This window comes from Pleurodeles waltl, chromosome 12 (genome assembly GCF_031143425.1).
Source record: "Pleurodeles waltl isolate 20211129_DDA chromosome 12, aPleWal1.hap1.20221129, whole genome shotgun sequence".
NCBI classification, from domain to species: domain Eukaryota; kingdom Metazoa; phylum Chordata; class Amphibia; order Caudata; family Salamandridae; genus Pleurodeles; species Pleurodeles waltl.
The window spans coordinates 247,154,423-247,173,440 of NC_090451.1; the positions used below are offsets into that span (position 1 = coordinate 247,154,423).

Sequence of the window (19,018 nt, forward strand, 5' to 3'; positions counted from 1 at the left end):
ATGATAGTCTATGGAATACATAGAACAGGACCCAGGTGTGACTGGAGGTCGACCTAATGGAGCCCTTGTCAGATATAATAAGTGGATTGGTTCTGGTGAAAGTGTGCAAGCCAAAACATTTGGAGAAGTTTCAAAGTGCTATAATCCAAAAAGGGACTGTCATTTTCTTGAAGAAAAAGCCATCTCTCACAGGACAAATCTGAAACTGTAGCCACTGATTTGCAACTGCTGGTTGGATACCTGCCGCAGGTTGGTCCCTCCCGCTAAGGTTCTGGAGCTTTTGAGGGTTTTGCCTGAATACGTTTCTATGTCCCACATCAGACAGGGACTTTGCCGTTTTTTCAGAGATGCTTTCAAGTGGACGAATCTGAAAGTCAATCAGATGCTCTGAAATTGCCAGTCAGGTACTTTTTATGATCGGTCACCTTGACTCTGGACCTAAGGAAGGTGTGGGGGGGCACCTAGAGAGGCCACTAGCAAAGTCCAGCCCTTATTTCAAATAAAGGCTTTTTTGCAGCTTTCTGTGCCCATGCAGCCACAGAAGAGGTCATTTGGAGTTCATTTCTATGTGTTGTGTACAAGGGGGAGCAGGTCATACCTTTACAGTTCCTCACAGTTCACAGTGCAGGCCAAGTCATCACCTGTTCTTCCGCTGGTCCAGAAAGTGTTTTGACGAAGTCTGGGTAAGGGTCCAGCTTTGTAGGATTCAACAGCCTATGGATGGAGAAGACTCCTAGGCACTCATAACCAAGGGTTTTGGTGCCAGCCTGGCTAGTGTAGAAAACCCTGGGGTCTTTTCAAGTGTCACCTAACATTTACTTGTGACAGGGAAGGTCCCTTGGAATTAAATTAAGTTTCTAGGCACACCCCAGGTCTACTTGTCATGGGAAGAAACCACCTACTCAGACACAGGCCAAAGTCTCTGCTCAGTGAGCAGTTTCCACACCTCCCAGACAAGAAATGGGACAAACCTATAGAGTTCACAAGTGAGGGAGCAAGAAGTGTTAATGAGGTCATAGCGAGACTGAATATACTTTTGACACAGGTTAACATGATGCCTGTTGAGGAGAATGTTGGGGAAAGAGTACGTAAAGAAACATGCTGTGGCAGCACACAAAGATAAAAGGCTCTATGACAGTGTTCAATAGGATTGCCCTATTACAAGAGTGAGATTCTTTGATCAAACATAATACTAGGATGGGTCAAGTTTGAGGTCAACTGGAGCGACTGAAGTCGCAAGCAGGTTGGCTATGGTAATGATCTTAGTAGACAACCAAACACTAGTGGTGAAGAGGATCCCTGGTGGATCCGGACAGGCAACAAAATGTAGCACATGCTAGAGATTCATAAAACCGCTCATTAAAAGTCAGTATTAGAAGACTAATTCACTTTCAAGCCAGTGGTGCTGGACAATTCAATTGTCAAAGGACTTTAAGGGCTCTGCAGATACTGCTACAGGAGGATACGTTATTGGTCACCTATTACAGTGTAGAAAGCTGGCCATCCACACCACTGGAAGATTATATGTAGGTGGTGGTCTACCTTCATACACTCTGCTTAACTAGGGAACAAGCCATTTCAGGGGGGGTAAAGAGCAGAGGTAGGGAGGTTTGAGAGTTGTACCATTTCCTTTTGAGAGTTGTCAGTCCTAAGGTTTTGTAAAAGGTCAAAAAATATTATTGAATCACACAATGCAGTCTTTTCTCTTGGGAAATATTAATGGGCGAGCACTATCATACTGCCAATTTAATTTTATGGTAAATAAGTAAACCTGGATGCTTGCAATTCATAGTTAGTTGAGTAATGTGAGCAGCCCCCTCTTCCCTCCAGCCCTTATAGATCCTAGAGAGGTTCCTGGATCACGGGCACTTGCTCTACTATTAAGAAGAGCACCCCTAGTGTAAGGCTGGAGCCCAACTAACATCAAGGACTTAGTACATTCATCCTATTTATCTCCTTGCTTCTGTCTGCCGGGGAACTGCTTTTGCTACAGCCATAGCCCTAGTCAGCCACATGATGAGGGTAAATACGAATTCTTTGAGAAAGGTGGGATATACTCCCATTCTGCACCTGGTTACCTGTCTTAGCCGACATCAGTAATTTATGTTATCAACAGAATGTAGTATCCATCACCATATTGGGAAAATATGTTTATTTTTGTATTGCTTTGGGGCTCTGTAATATACTCAGTGTCCAAATGCTTTGTTTCTTTCTTTTTTTAAATACATTTTTTTTTATATTTTCCTAGACTTTCTAGAAAGCAGGTCAGCGGAATCTGATCCATCGTAACTTGTAGTATTAATGGTTGAGTTTGTACTTTATCAATTACCAGGGGGGCTTTCACAGCACTTGGAAGTAATCATAGTATTTTCACATTCCAGCAAATTATTGAATTAATTGGATAAAATTATAACATTCACCATTAGATATTGAGGGACATTCATAAAAATGAATTTGTGGTACCCCTAAATACAGTTGTACTATTTTTCAGGACTAGATGGTGTATACAACGGGATAGCTTGTTTTTCTAACTTACAATGGTGGACAGCATAAGCATGGATTTCACAGTTTCCATACGAGTTAATAATTCATGTAGTGAAGAAATCTTTACTTTAGTTAAAATGGCTATATTTGTCTGCCCTATCCTCAAAAGAGATCAGTCTAGTAATATTTGCTACTTCTAGAACAGTGGTATGGATACCAAACTCTTGATTTGTTTGCAGTTGCACAAATCTTGCTATTAGGTTTGCCTAGGAGTCTTTCTGGCCTCTAGAGGCTACAAGCCTGTGCTTATCAAGTTTAATGTACAGTTTCAGTATTAGGTGTGTCTTATAGCAGCTGCAGAGTAGGCATGAGCAGCTGGGGGGATCACATAAAGGTTAAAGACCTTTAGTTGCTCAGTTCTCCCACTGCTTCAAGCAGCAAGAGAATCTCTTGCATAACAGCCAATGCCCAAGCCAGGAAAAAAAAAAAAAAAAGAGCTCAACAGTCCTCGATCAGCACACCAGTGCAGTGCTTTTCTAAGACCACTGAGTATAACCATGAGTGAGATGACCAAGGGCAAAAGGTTCTAAATAAATTAAAAAATGTCATGTAACAAATGTTTCAACTCATGCAGCAAAAACTGATAATATTTAAAAAGTATTTCTTAAAGTCTTAGTCGTGAACCTATGTTTGTACCTGCCGATGCTTCAGCTAAATTACAGAGGGGGATAAACATGCTCCATGGTGATTTAATAAAGGTTCAAGCATTGTAGAATCAGGGGTGGGGAACTGGTAAGAGGATGCCCACATATCTCACTTGCTCTGGCAACCAGTCCATAAGCAAGGGTGATTGAATGACCCAGGTGAGGCGGTTTTCCCACTTGATATGCTTTAAAAACAAATTGAAGGAGCACTGGGCCAGGCACATCAATGAAGATCTGAAGAATTTTAAGACCCAAAAGTCAAGGACCTTTCCCGCCCCGATTAGTACACACAATATAGTAGCACCTGAATGGGCTGCAATTCAAATGCCTGGCCTCCATCATCAGAACTGATGCAGATGCCAGGACAATCAAGTAGCAATGCGGGTTCAAGGTTGCATCCTACCCGAGCGTCATGCAATGCTAGTTGCTGAAAGGAAGCTTAAGAGAAAACTAATGTTACTGGGCTCTGTAAAAGGGTATAAAGGCAGCTCCATTACCATGATCTCAACCATTTCCAGAGAGGGTCTGAGGGGAGATAAAACAAAGTATCTGCTTTAGCAGGGGCTGTGTACACGAGATGGAAACATCTGTAAATAAGCTTAAACGCAAATTAAGGTATCAAAAGCCGGGAGGCTACTACGGCAGGTGGGAGCCGTGGGGAACATCAGGATAGCAAAGAGCAAACAACTCAAGGTGCTGATGAGCAACATAGACCTGGTCAACAACAAATCATTGGGCCAACCGCAAATCAGGTCTCCAAGAGGGCACAAGCAGTCATGCAACACTGAAGTTGTATTCCTACGGGTTGTATAGCTAGTAAAGGGCCTCTGGTGGACTTTAGAACCAGGACAGGCTCTGTTGTTGCAGAAGAGTATATGGGGGTGATCACAGTGCTGTGGTCAGTCCAATACGTCAGAAAGACAACATACTTGTAGAGGTATATACGGCAGAGAACTGTTGTGGCTGGCTAGGGCTGCAAAGACAGCTAAGAGGTGGACCTCGTACTGCCAGATAACAAGACGGTGCTGGCACAATCACACTGTAGAATGCATTTTTGCCTCAGTGTTGGGATTGCTCACGCAAGGAGTCACTTTTCGGTGGACCTTTACGGGGCTCACCACTGATCTAATACAGGCCATAAAAAAAAAAAGCTCTTTCAAGGGGCACGGCTTCAATTTCTTATATTAGAAGGCAAAACGTATGGCCGCTTCAACACAACTACATTCAGGCCTGATGCACTTCCGCATCCTGCTAAGCTGCTGCGCTACTATTGATTTCAGGATGCCGTCAAACACACATTTCTTGGAAATAAACGCAGCTAACACTCTACCCATGCCACAGAAGACATTTATCAATAATTACGTACTGCAAGCACTCCCATTGCGACAGGACTGACTGTACTTTCTTGGTCTTTGGGGGGGGGGGGGGGTCGGGGTGTGTGTCTGGCATGGTGGGTGAGTGGCAGGGGCATGAATTTTAGTCTGTAGGGCCGTTGGTTTGTAAGTGAGAGGTACAATTGTAGCATGAAGACTTCTGCAGTTTTGGTCGCTTACAAGTGTCTGCAGTTGTTTCATGTGTTGTCTATGATAAAGGGTATTTGGGTGTTGCACATTTTACATCACAAGAGATATCCAAGGTAAGTGGTGGTCTATTTTTTCAAAGGTGCTCAAACCATCTTCAATCGCTACTGATTTTCTACAATGCTTTTACAGTAACAAACCTTTGGTGCTCATTCAGAATCGTAAAACATTTACTTGTAACAGTCTATTATTTAAAGATGAAAGGGATATGCTCCCTCGTCACTGCTAATTGTTCTATTTCTTTCTAACAGGGTCTTACCCATTTAGGTGTACTGAGAGGCTAGCACAATTAAACTTTTTTGTATGTTACTACTCACGCCTACGTTTCTGATGCACTAGTTATATGCAAGACTTGCACCTTAGAGGACAGGTTCAAATATGTTCTAGGGCCTGAATGACTGAATGTATTTGTACATTCCAAATTTATTTTTCAATAGTGACCTGTAATGTATTTTAAGTCTTCGGAGAATGACTGTCTGATTATTGACTTGGGGGTTGAAGCATTGACACATTCAGATTTACCATGAACATTTAGTTTAGTTTAAATGATCTTAATGTTTTTACGTTTTTTAATGAACTAAGTACTATTATTCACAAAAATTGTAATTTTCGCCCTGTCAAATTCTTCAGTCCCTTACTGTACCTTAGCCTCAATACGTATAAAGTATCATTACTTCTTAAATAGGATGTTCAAACATAATGAAATGTAGTAACTTTCAATAAACTATTCATTTTAATTTCTACTTTCAGGCCATTTTGTGCATTTGTTCACTAAAAAGGCTTTTATTGACGGAGTAAAAGTAATAATTTAAAACCTTAATTTAAAAGACTTTTTTTTAGTGCATTACATTTTATAGTCAGATACTACTCTGTAATCTGCACTAAGATCAAATGCACGATAGACATTGATATGTGCAGGAACCAGTATAAGGGCCACATCATCTGCATATAGGTAAATCTTTTTTCCTCTAAGGGACAGTTCTGTATTCCTGGATCTTTCCAGAATTTTTAGGTAAAGGGCTTAATAAAAAGGACAAAAAGAAAAGGCAGCCATGTCTCATGCCAGAACTAACACTAATCTCCTCAGTATTTCTTATGAGAACAGGTTGGGCCCAGATGCCAGAATACACATTAACTTTTGATCTGGCGAACTGGGGTGGCATCCAATAAACAATCAAAGCTCACCAGATCAAAGCTTTTTCAGCATCTAAAAAAGTGATGAGTCCCTTTGAAACCTTTTGTAATAGAGGATTAATTGCAGGGGGCATGTTGTCTTCTCAGCCTAAAGCAATCTACTAAATTACCCTTTGGTGGGAAGGCACCAATGTTACTAAATTATTATATTAAATTACTTCCTTCAAACTTTCCTGGGGCATTTCATTTATCAGACAGCAAAGGGTGGTCACGCTTCTTAGTCACCCACGTCATTGTCCATCGTGTACCCAAGAAGAAAGGATCTCCGCAAATTTAAGGTACAATCTTTATTTTAAATCCAATACAGCAGACGTAGTCAACTTGTTACATCTCCCGACAGAGACTTCGTCAGGGCACATAATAGTTTAATCGGTATTCTTCCATCCTAAACCACGAGCTTTCAAGTCGCATTCAGTTCATCATAATTAGCGCTATTCGATCCGTCATAGGCAAACCGGCAGCCCAGCTTCCTAGCACCTTGGGTGTGGAAGGATCCATTCTGCCAGACCCCAGGGTGCTAGGAAGCCGTGCTGACGGTTTGCCCATGAAAAGTCAAAGAAATATAATAGTAGTGCTCTCATGGGAAACAAAGAAAAGTAAAGCATTTTGTACTCAGCTATAACTTGGATCCCCCTTAAGTACTGTCCTCATCAAGGAGATACATGGAATTCTTGTAACATAATTATATGCTTCATTGTATTTCTTAAGTATTCAAGCAGGTCATTGCACTTCTCACGATTGCTCAGGGCATTAACATTGTTTCAGAACTGTCAATTCGGCCACACATTCTTTTTGTTCATTGTTTAATTGACTAAAATATTATTTTGTGCAAGCTGCCTGTCGTCATCCATTACCCTCTCTCATTTTCTATTACAGACTCACCTTATCTACAATTGATGCAACTGTAATATAACAACTCTCCTTCGTGGCTCTTTTTCTGCAGTTTCATTTGTATTTCTTTGTGGTCTCTGAAAAATCAATACAATTAAAAAAAACTTCTTAAAACTTTATTTGTTTATATCTGCAAAAATTACAAACTACTGGAAAGATTCGGCAGGGACATTTTTCAATAATCAAATGTATACTGCAAAGGAAGACTTAACACGCAGAATGATACTAAAGATGCTTTAGTAACAACTAGCATGAATTAACCCATTCAGAATATGGACATGCCTTTGTCGCTGCCTAATCAAGAAAGATGTAATACTATCTGGTGGAGTTACATAATGTTAGTGCCTAAAGAGCATTGATGGAATTCACCCTAGCATCCCACGCCCATCATTAACTGCTATTGTACCAGAAGGGGTAGTGCTCAGGGCCTACCAGGGCCCACCATTCTCTACAGGTCGCAGTGAGCGCAGCAGTTTTTGTAAACTGCTGCAGAGAGAGTGCACCGGGGTTACACAGAGGCGGCCCGCTAGGTTGGGTGCGGCTTGTGAATCCCCCGGGTGACCCGCTCACCTGCCGCTGCAAGCCACTGTAATCCTAAACAACAGGAAAAAGCAAATTGCGCGTCTCTTTCACCAGTCCGGGCTAAAAGATAGCCACCATGAGATCGGGGCGATTCAGGACACTAGAAGAGGGCAAAGTCAAACCTTCAAAACCCCAAAGGAGGGTGCAAGGGAAGGGAAAGTGCGCAGTGAAGCACTTAGCGCCAAGTCCGCAAAGTAGCAGACAGGATCAGCTGGTAACGCCCCTCACTCCTTTTCTGCTCTACTTCAAACAAACAGGACTTACTAACAAGGCGGACCTTTTTTTTTTAAAGATCCAGCGGCGGCTTTCTTCTCAAATCCCGACACCGACATGGGCATTCCAACCCAACTGATTCCACAACCTCTGATCACGGGGCAGCTGGAGCCCGAGCTGTTAACAAACCCGACAACAACTAGGGGTAGCCCTCCCCTCTCAGGAAACATCAAAGGACCAAGCTCCTGTAGAGCTTAGTGATCCCCTGTTCCAAGGGCAACAAATCAACTTTAGCTACTTAAGTAGCCCAATAGCGCACAAAAAAAAAAATCGCAAGCAGATAGAATCGTGACTATGGCTCAGGTACATGCCCAGGAGCAGGAAACTTCTCCAGGTGCTCATCTACAGGTTTTAACGGGCAACCCAAGTAACTCCGAGCTACCAATCACTACGGGTAATGCGACACAGGTACATAATGACACTGGGTATGTGAAAACCCACCAACAATCGACCCCAATCCTGCGGTCTAATTTCAACCCCCAGGGGAACAATGAGAGATTGGACATTGGTTCCGAAGTAATTACAGGATTGGAAGATTCCTGGTTACAGTCGCTCTCTATAACAAATAACAAAGACCTGGGAGAAGCACTGGACTTAAAAACTTTTGATCTAGTGAATCCTAAGGACCAGCAGTCGAGCTATCCTTTGGTGGTAGGGAGCATTAAAAACAGTATTACTACCCACCAACAAGAAAGAACTTTTAACTTGATTACGGAAATTTCTAGCGAGATGTCCAAAACACAATCACTTGAGGTATTGATGGTAAAAAACAACTCGACTGCTTCACCTTCCAACAATATCTCCTCAGAATCCATTAACAGGGAAATTTTACTCAAACATCCCACCCACGCAGGCCACCCTACTTGTGAAATGGGAGATCTAACACGACTACACACCTCATTGCTGAATGCTCTACATACTTCAACAGCGGTTCTTAACATGCAATCAGATAAATTAGACTTGCAAATGGATCTAATGAAGGTAATGGCCACATGCATAGCTGGCATTAATCACAAACTGGACTCGCTGGCCATTCGCCCAACTGAAAAAAATTGCAACCAACAGCATTTTCCTTGTAATTGTGGCCCAATATTAGATAAACTATATACGTTACCACAAGTCTTGGTAGAGATTCTGCACGAAGTTAAAGCAAGGAAAACCAATGAGGTCATCTCCAGGAACCAAGATACATCTCAAAGGACATCAGACCTTGGAGTAAGCAGCCCAGCAAAAAAAGATGCAAACATTCAGTGCATTAACCCAGCGGTCATAGACGGATCAGATAGATCTCCACAGTCAGAACAAACAGCATCTATCAATTTGGAGAGTATAATTGAACAGCCGGGGCCGGCACTGAAACCCCTAACAAAGAGACAAAAAAAGCGAGTAAGAAAGGCAAGGAAACAAACATGTGCCAAAGCTATTAATGACAAACTATATCCCATATTTTCAACGCTTCGGCAACCGCACAATAGAGCTTTAGGAACCGCAAGCAGTATGCAAACCTCAAATAGCTTCAAAGCCATAAGGGAGGGGGTAGTCACCAGTCCAGAACAACAATTCACTGGTGAGCATCTACCGACTGACTCGCCAATGTCGCTCAAATATAACATGCTACACCCAACATCCCAAGACCAATTGAACGGGCACGCATTGACCACGAGGTTGGCAGCTCCCTGTCAGGGAGGCCTAAAGGCAGGAAATTGCACCTACAAGGATAAATCTGAGATCCCTTTAAGTGACCAATCACCAGTGAAGATTCCACCAGAACCACCCTCACTTCGACAATAACCCTTCTGGATAAGACCCAGGGCATCTTGTCTAGTCTCAAATCATCTTCCAGGAAAAGATCATCAACCCAGGTCAATGCGGGGCAGGTCATAGTTATCCGCGCAGGCACAAAGAACAATTAATTTGCTCCTTTAGCAGACAACTCGCAGTCCAGATTCAATCCTCTCACCAGAGAAACACACCTGTCACCGACCCTAAATCTCAAACATCCTTCTAGGGAGGTCGCAACTACTCATCATGATGGACGAATAAAGACTAAAGTAACAATTCAAAATACTCAAATAGCCGCAACAGACCTTGAAAATAAAGCCTTTTTAAGCAAACAATCAGGCGCGCCCAAAAGGGCCCCAACTAGAAACAATTCGGAAGATGGTCAACGGAACAGGCCTATGCCACACAGTATTATAGATCACTCCCAATCCAGCCATGTGATTGAAAATGATAGGGAATCGAGGCAGGTCATTCTAACCCCAGATTATGACTCACGCGGCCAACAAGATAGTCTGAACAGGGGCAACATTCTGAGGCTTTTGGCAGAGCTTCCATCAACTAAGGAAATCATGTCCCCAGATTTAATATCACTGAAATTCCTCTCCAACACCACTCAGAATGACCGGGAACAAACTCTGACTACGTGGAGAACAAGCGAAATCGCTGCTTCAATTATGGCAGTTAAACAACAGTTCGAAAACTGGGGTATACGGCTATCACAACCACTATCACGTTATCCTTTTCCCCTATTGTTAAATCTGAAAAGTGAACCAATTAAAAAAACTGAATCACAGACCCGCAAGCGCGGATGGGGCCCGGACGTCGGGGAAGCGGAACAGCTTCAATCCAAAAGGGGGGAAAAAAGATTCAAAAACCTCTATTGACCCCCTAGTTGTAAGGAATGGTCTACAAGACGAATGGAGATGGATGGCACGCACCCTAAACTCAAGTAGAAATAATTGACCCACCATACGTAATGCCCCAGACACAGATCAAAGGCCGACCGTTACTATTATGTCCTGGAACATTGCAGGAGCAAAAGCAATTATTACAGAAGGACTTACAGCAATGCCCAGTTGCAACTACTCGATAATAGTGCTGCAAGAAACATGGCTGGTAGACCCGATAGAACTAGGAGACTATTCTCTACACCACATTGGAGCTGAAAAATCAAACAAATCAGGCAGGGCAAGCGGTGGTCTAGCCACATACATCTCTACGGCACTTCAGGTCACAACAGAACAGCTGGCCTTCTCATCAACAGACTTACAGGCAATAAAAATCAATTTTAGTTGCAACCGTCACGCTCCACTAATTATCTTTAATGTCTACGCCCATCCGCGGAAACATCGCGAAGTACTTCTCTTCGAGAAGTTACTACAAAAGGTAGACGAGATACGGTGCGCTAATCCAGCATGAGACATCTTAGTAACAGGCGACTTTAACAGCAACCTGATATATACTCCAGAACCGGACGAGCAATTGGCAGCAGAAAACGCAATTTGGTCAGTGCTACCACAGTCACCATCAACACATATGAAATTGGATACAAGGGGCAAGCAATTGGTCGAGGCCTTAGAACATCTGAGTATGAGGGTGCTAAACGGCAGGGTGAAAGGTGATGTCCCACCCAGCTTTACTCATCATACTGCAAAATCTGCAACTACAATTGACTATACTGCCGTCTCTCTTCCCCTTCTGGCACATGTTAAAAAATTCAAAATCATACCTACTCTTCACAGTGACCACTCGCTTCAGCACATAGAATTGGCTTGGAACGCTCAGTGTTTTCTTCCAGCCATAAATGAATTAGGTACAGTTGCCTCTGTCAATCGAAACAGCTTGTTCTGTACGGAGTCCTCTTTACCACAGCTGTGCAAAAATATAAAAACCCTGCTTCAATCAACAGCATGCCAAGATCTCTCAGCTGGGGAAGTGTGGGCCAGCTTTCTACAGTTAGTACCATCACTTGGCTCAGCCAGGCGCCAAGCACCAAATCACAACCGGAGGCCACTAACTATCCCACCAAATATCTTAGACTTAAGAAAGGATCTGAGACGTAAACTCAGATCCACAAAAGATAAACCTCCTACAGAGTCTTTATGTACCCAAATAAAAACCCTTCGGAAAAATTATAACAGCTATGGCAAATACGAACCCAAAAGGAGGAGGATTTCTGGATCAAATTACTTTTCAACTTAAGAAAGGCTAATACTAGAGAATTCTGGATATCAGTGAATGAAATAGACCGAAAAGCAAGAGTAATAAACTGTACTTCAATTTCAGAAGATAAATGGGTGGATTACCTGTTAGACATCTTTTTTAAGCCAACTCCTCCTGTAGAAAATCAGCAACTGAAGGCTTTGCTAAAACCTACAGACCTTCCTCGGAGTGATATGAGATTCAGTGCCAATAAAGTAGCCCAAGTGATCAGAAGGAGCCGTAGGGACGGAGCTCCCGGCCCTAATGGTCTCCCCCAAGCCATATTCAAGGCAGACCTTGATTACTGGTCAGCCACTCTGTCAATATTATATGCTGAAGTCGAACGTAACAGTACCACTCCTGATAGTTGGAAAGGATCCATCATTAATCCTATATACAAAGGAGGCAGCAGGGCAAACCCAGCTAGCTACAGGCTGATAGCTCTAATTGACAGGGAGGTCAAATACTTTGCCTCGTTAATCCTAGCTGACCTGCTCTCCTGGTCAAATTCAAATAACTTGGTCCCTATGAATCAAACCGGTTTCCGGAAGGGCTACGGCACATTGACTAACATTCTTGTGCTAGGAGATATAGCCAATCGAGCAAAGTGCTTAAAGAAAAATTTACACATATGTTTTGTCGATTTCAAAAGTGCTTTTGATTGTGTAGACAGAGCAATTCTCTGGAACAAACTACGGAGTTGGGGTTTGCAAGAATGCATTTTGCGGTGTATAGAATCACTGTATGACAAAACTTGGGTACGAATCAAGGTAACAGACGGCTCAAAAGTTTCCAGGAGAATACCAACAAATATAGGATTAAAGCAAGGCTGTGTGTTGGCCCTGCACCTCTTTAACCTCTTCATGGCAGATCTCTCTGTAAAACTAGATGCAACCAACTCACATTCTCCAAGGATGGGAAGTCTGGCTATAACACATCTATTGTATGCGGATGACATTGTTCTGTTAAGCCACACAAAAATAGGGTTGCAACGCCTGGTTACTGCCTTGGGCGAATTTGCAAAGGCAAACAAACTAGAGGTTAAATGCTTCAAAGACAAAAACAATGTCTATAGGCTGCTCTTTGAATCCTGCAAACAAAATAAAATTGAACGGTTTCACGCTCGATACGATCTGCAGCTACAAATATATTGGACTTACAGTAGACAATAAGATCAATTTTGTGCCGCAAAATCAGTATATTCTACAGAAGTCCAAAGCCTTGGCGTTCGCTTTCTGCACTCTTGCTAAAAGATTAAAGGGCCCATCATATAAACCACTAATGTTGGTCATGTCGGCTAAACTCCTTCCAGCAATTACATACGGAAGTGCAGCCCAATATGGGAAAGATGCAAGCCTTCTCGAAAGGCAGCAAATAAAAATCTATAAGGAAGTCTTCAATCTTCCTCGCTCTGCTTCCCCTGCACAGATAAGGCTGGAATTTGGTCTAACACAACAGAAGCTTGACAGGAAGGCCCACACAATAAAGATCTGGTACAAAATAAGTAAAAACACTGCCAGCCCTCTAGTAGCAGCACTATGGAGTTCAGTAAATGGCAACCCTAATTCAGTTTACAACAGATACCTAAACAACTCCTTGCAAGAGACGAAAACAAAGTACCTATGGGATTCCAACATGTCGTATTCCCTTTTGTGTCGAGCAATAAAAAAGGAAATAAGTACCCAATCTTTTCTAGATGATAAAGCTAAACTTGCGCAGCGCTCACACGCCTGGCTGGTAATGCACACTTATACCACCATGGCCCCATCACAATACCTGGCCGAAACCTTCGCATTTCACATCAAGCATCGCTTCCTGACTCTGCGTTTGGGTGCATCTCCTGCTAGAGCGGACCAACCATCGTGGAAGAATAGAGGAGAGACTTACTGCAAGCTATGCAAAGGCCCAAAAGAAGATATGGTTCACCTGATTTGTATTTGTCCAGCCTTAAAAGAAGCCCGCAGACAACTATTAAAACCGCTTTTTATGAGAAATGGGACTCGTTCCTGTCGGTAAGGTGTGATGTCAATGTTTGATCCCAATGACGCACAATCAATATGCAAATTCATCAAATTCTTGACTGCACACACCAAGGACGCACTTTCTTTGCATCTTAGAATTAAGAAACTGATTTTAGATCCTCGCATGGTCTCACGGCCAAGGGATGGCCTAGATTTGCGGTGGTCCTGGTCCTGGTCCTCCTCCTCCTGGTCCTCCTCCTCCTGGTGGTCCTCCTCCTCCTGGTGGTGGTCCTCCTCCTGGTGGTGGTCCTCCTCCTCCTCCTCCTCCTCCTCCTCCTCCTCCTCCTCCTGGTCCTGGTCCTCCTCCTCCTCCTTCTCATTGCTGAGTGTGTAATCTCTCTTCACTGCTAAGCATGTGCTGCTATGCTGGGACCTCTGATCTGAGCTCCTGGAATCAGCTCAGGGGCCAAGAGAGGACACCAGTGATGGCCAAGGTTGTGGGTTCTCGTCTGAAAAGAGATGACCTGCCTATGCCCAATTCAGCTTGACAGTAGCCTGCTGATAACTTTCCTTTAAAACAATTCCACTTCCTCTATGAACAATTCACATTTTACCCTATATAATGGAATTCTCCAGTGTGATCAATACATCACAATACAGTCAAACTGCAGTTTTGTCAGCTGGTTGTGCACCATATTGTCTTGCTATTTTTACCATTCACATTTTTCCAGCTCAGACTATAGCCTTGTCCTGGTTTTTCATAAACAATCCTGGCTTAGATTCTCATATACAGTCTCTGTACAGCTCCATCAGGACTTTTAATTTCCTAGTCCTTCTTTATTCTTCACCTGCTAATCTACAATCTATAATCTCCACAATCCTTTGCAGGAGGACTTTGCCTTTTAGCTTTTTTCTCCTATAGTGACTGACTCTTGGAGATGCATGCTTTTACTATGGAGTGATGCAGTTGCCACTGAAAGGAGCCACTCTAACTTTGGGCAAGCTATGTCAACGTGACATGACCGTTCCTTGCGTCCAGCACACAACAGCTGGTGGAATTCTTGCATGCAACAACATTGTAGTCCAGGAGTGTCCGAAGTAAATCAAGAAGAGTAAAATCCAGGTCAGATTTGTGCATAATTACAACCTTTGTGAGTTATTTCATTATACATAAAACTAATGTTCCCTGGGCGTCCTAAAAATGTATCATGAATACTGCCCTCAGCATACATACTGAAATTGTATTTATATAGTGTTTACTACCCTTGACATTTTTTTAAGCTTATGTGGCGTTAGAAGGCCAAAAACACTGCACCATATTTACAAAGTGCTGCAATGCCTGCATTGCACCACTTTGTAACCCTTTGCGCTACATTATGCCTGTTGCAGGCATAATGTATGCAAAGGGGGCATCCCCCCGTTAGTGGGGCCAAAAAAAAATGGCGCAAAGAAATCGGACAGATTTCTTTGCATCATTTTTTTTCCTGCACTCTTAACACCTGCTCAGAGCAGGCATTAAAAGAAGGCTTCCGTTGGTTACAGTGAGCCTCTGGGTGCTTTGCAGGGTTAGCGTCAACATTTTTTTTACACTAATCCTGCAAAGCGCCAGACTAGCGTAAAAAAGTATTGACGCTAGTCCCCTAACTACCGCCATGGTGCACCTTATTTTAAATACAGCGCACACATGGGGGTGTTAGGGGGACACTAAGGGGTGTAAGAAAAGTGGTGCTCCTTAAATAGGCCCCATAATTCTGTTTTTTTGCAGTAGGCATATTAACCTTCAATGCCACATTATGCTGAGGCGAAGATGCCACTAGGCAAAACTCCAATCTCTCTCCCTAGCACGAACATTACTAGAGGTTTCTTGACATTTTAATTGTTTCCTGAAGTCTGGACGCACAAGGAACTTTTCAGCAGGTGCTTTTAAATAGCAAGGTTCGGAAGTTATTGCTAAACACAGCGCCCTCCTAAGGTCAGCGCCCGGTGCGGCCGCACCGCTCGCACCGCCCAAAAGCCGGCCCTGCTGGTGACGCAAAGAAATGACAGGCCACTAAGGTATTAGGTACACATACATATAAGACTATAACCACACATAATACCCCCATTGTGTGTCAACATGCAGAAGACGTGCAGCAACACTTACCGCACACATAAAAACTAACAGCATGAACTGAAGTTTGTTGGCCAGTAGATCTCCATCCACTGTTTTGAGCGGGAACGTTAAGTTCTTCTACATACACTGTATTAACCAATTTGAAAAGGCGTAAAGGATACGTCCTGTTGTGCCCAAGTTAACAGTGTACTGCTGTGCATGCACAGCCACAGACGTTCAGTGTCAGATTTGCGTCTACATGTTACTTAGTCATAATACCATCAATGAAGGAACGCATGAACCAAAAATGTAAAAAAAAGTCAAATGTATTCTTCAAATAATTATTCAGCAGTTAATAATGCATTCATTTCACGATATACGGCTACCAATTCAATATTAATATACTAGACTAATCAACCATGTCATATTTAGTGAGCTTGTACCACGAATAACAGAAATAACCCGTGTTGACCATATTCTGGATAGCTCAACAAAAACTACCAATAGATCACTTTTATCATTCTGTGGAATGGCTATTGTACATGCTCCATGGTCCAAACAAATCACATGAAGGTAGTAAATTAACTAAATGTTCTGGATAAAGAAATAGCTTCTGACTGTGTATCTAAGTATTCATGAACACGCTTTAGTGCTTTTGGGTATGCAAGAGGCCATATTCCATCTCATGCGTACAGCTAAATACCATCGTGCAATTATGAAATAATCGCACAATGATTAAGCAACAATGGACTATGTTAAGTGCAGCGAGTTTTAAGTTTTAACTTAGTAATACTGGAAGGAGGGCAACAAGTAAAATACATATTTTATCGGGGCAGCAGCATAAAAATATGCACAGGGGCGTGCCCACAACTCTATCCGAATGGCCATGAACCGTAGTAATTAGTGTGTGTGTGTATGTATGTATGTATATATATATGTATATATATACACACACGCACACATATCCAAAGACTGCAATATGGCACTACCACGTAAACACAAATCGTGCTTCTGGTGTACAGCATTGCTCGTGCGCTACGCGTTCCACGACATTATGTAGGAAAGTTGTATTCCTACGTCTTACCTCTTTCCTGGTGGATGTTCTTCAAAATCAGGTTAACTGTCTGCCTTGTTTTCAACTCTTTTACTACTTTTTAAACTGAAAGGTGAATAAGCCAATCGGAAAGCTGCGTTTATAATGACTGTCAGGTTAAGGGTCGGTACTTGGATGGATTGAGCAGTGTTAACGCCACGCTGACTCCGTGATTGGTTAGAAACAGAAAGTGACGCCCGGAACTTACTGCCCAGCGCTCCGGAAGAGCCCGCCCCCGGAAATAACGAACCACCTGTTCCAGACGGGAATTGTGTTTTCTACCCGGAAGTGGATGCTTAGTGTATTACAGCATGGGTTTATGGAGCAGTTTGTTACATTGATATTTGCGTGATCTTTCATGGATCCTTCACTGGTGATCAGATTTACGTTGATGCAAGCTCCACCTTCTACCAAATGGACGAGTGATGCAGCAAGATACCTTGTGTAATGAAACTGGTGCGTATATAAAGCACTCATGTTGAGTTCTTGGTACATTAAATAACAGAGAGCAACAGCACGCCATACAGGGCCGTCCCAGGGCATGGTAAAGCTGGGATTCGGGCCAGGGCGCCTTTGAACTGAAGTGTGTCAGAAGCTGCTGACAATTCACTATTTAAGCCGGCTTCCAAAATTGGCACCATCACTTAATAAGGGTACCAGCGTTATGGAGAGAACAGTGGAACAAAAGCAAGAGGCGCACCAAATACGTTCGGCGCTTCCGATGCCAGGCTTCCCTTTTCCACAGTTCTAAAGCCAGCAGCGAAGTTAAAGCTGCTTCTTTGTTCCCTTAACCCAAAACCGAGTATTTGTTTTTATCTTTATTGTAAATGGGGAGCGATGTGAATTGGACCGCTTTATTATGCGACGGTTACCCGAGACATTCTGATACTCCGAACCATGCGGTGGTCTGTTCGGTTTATAGTCAACCGTTACTGTGGAACTAGAACTGACGTTTCCAGAGAAGGGGTGAGGGATGCTTTTCCCTTCTGTTAGGGGGCAGGGGACCTTTGTCGTGGTGGATATAATCACATTTTGTGTATTCATGGATAGTTTCTCCCTCTGTGTCGTCCCCAGGAAAGTAGCTGTGCTCTAGGAGTGGCATGAAGGGGTCAGGGAATTCAAAAGGTTATTTCAATTGTTGGTGCACCTTCTTCCTTAGCAGCAGGCTTAAACGTTTAGTAATGCAGTGGAAACTGATTGTATTTTATTTATGGCATACTCTTAATACTTACCTTATTCCGACAATGACATGCATCATTTGTTTTATTATGTTACTTTATGGTTCCTTTTTCTAAAGTGAGTGACTCTAATTTTAAGAACTTACTGTAGAACGATTCAACGGATGGACCAGGCTGGTGTTAGTAAAATGCTATCAGTAAGACACTTTGTTGTGTTTTTATCCGTCTGCATCTGAATTCAGTTTTTTTTTTAAACTAAAGGGTTATTTTACCTTGCCATTGGTACTCTCTCCTCGATACATTTGTGAGTAATTAATGTTTGCATGTGAGGCAAATGTATCTCTTCTAATAACTTGCGTAAGTAGAGCAGTTCAGTGTTCAATTCAGCCGTTTCGAAGTCCATGCACTATGGGCCAGATGTGAAAGCATTTTCCGTGTCAAACGGCCTGATTCTTGGTCCATTTGTGACCAGAAAACGTTTTTTTTAATGTACGAAAGGCAAAATGCGATTCACATTTTGTATTTACAATTCTGTGTTTGGCATGGGCTCGTATTACTGTTTTACAACCAAATTCTTGTTGCAAAACAGTAATACTTTACCACCGGTTTAAAACTGGTGGTAACCTATTCGCAAAGGGAAGGGGGTCCCTTGACCCTTTTTCGATTGAGAATGTAAATAATATTTTTTCAGAGCGCAATGACACTTCAAAGTTTCGTTTTTTTCTTTTTAAACACATCCCATTTTCCTTTAAGGAGGCTGAATTAAAAAAAAAAAAACAGCATTAATAAAAAGCAATCACGACCTCAGCAGGCCACCATCCCTTTGATGGCTCGATTCCTAATGGGCCTCAAATGGCAAACTCCCTCATTAATATGCGTGAGGTAGGTCTATTTGCTGCCCATTTGGAATCGCTAATGAAACTCAAGAGTTTCATGCATTAGGAATACTCACTTTCGAATTATGATTCGGAAAGAATTACAGCTAGGAAACCATTATTCCTA

At 42.6% G+C, this 19,018-nt stretch overlaps 1 protein-coding gene across 1 annotated transcript in view; it reads right to left on the reverse strand.

Annotated features, from left to right (window-relative positions):
* Positions 1-16,964, reverse strand: part of ANKRD27 (ankyrin repeat domain 27) — a 494,829-nt gene extending 477,865 nt beyond the window's left edge. Inside the window, exons 1-2 of the mRNA XM_069217700.1 lie at positions 16,830-16,964; positions 6,845-6,930 (exon numbers count right to left, since the gene is read on the reverse strand). The gene's annotated coding sequence lies outside the window, so the exon portion shown is untranslated. The remainder of the gene's footprint in view (positions 1-6,844; positions 6,931-16,829) is intronic.
* Positions 16,965-19,018: the final 2,054 nt, after the last annotated feature.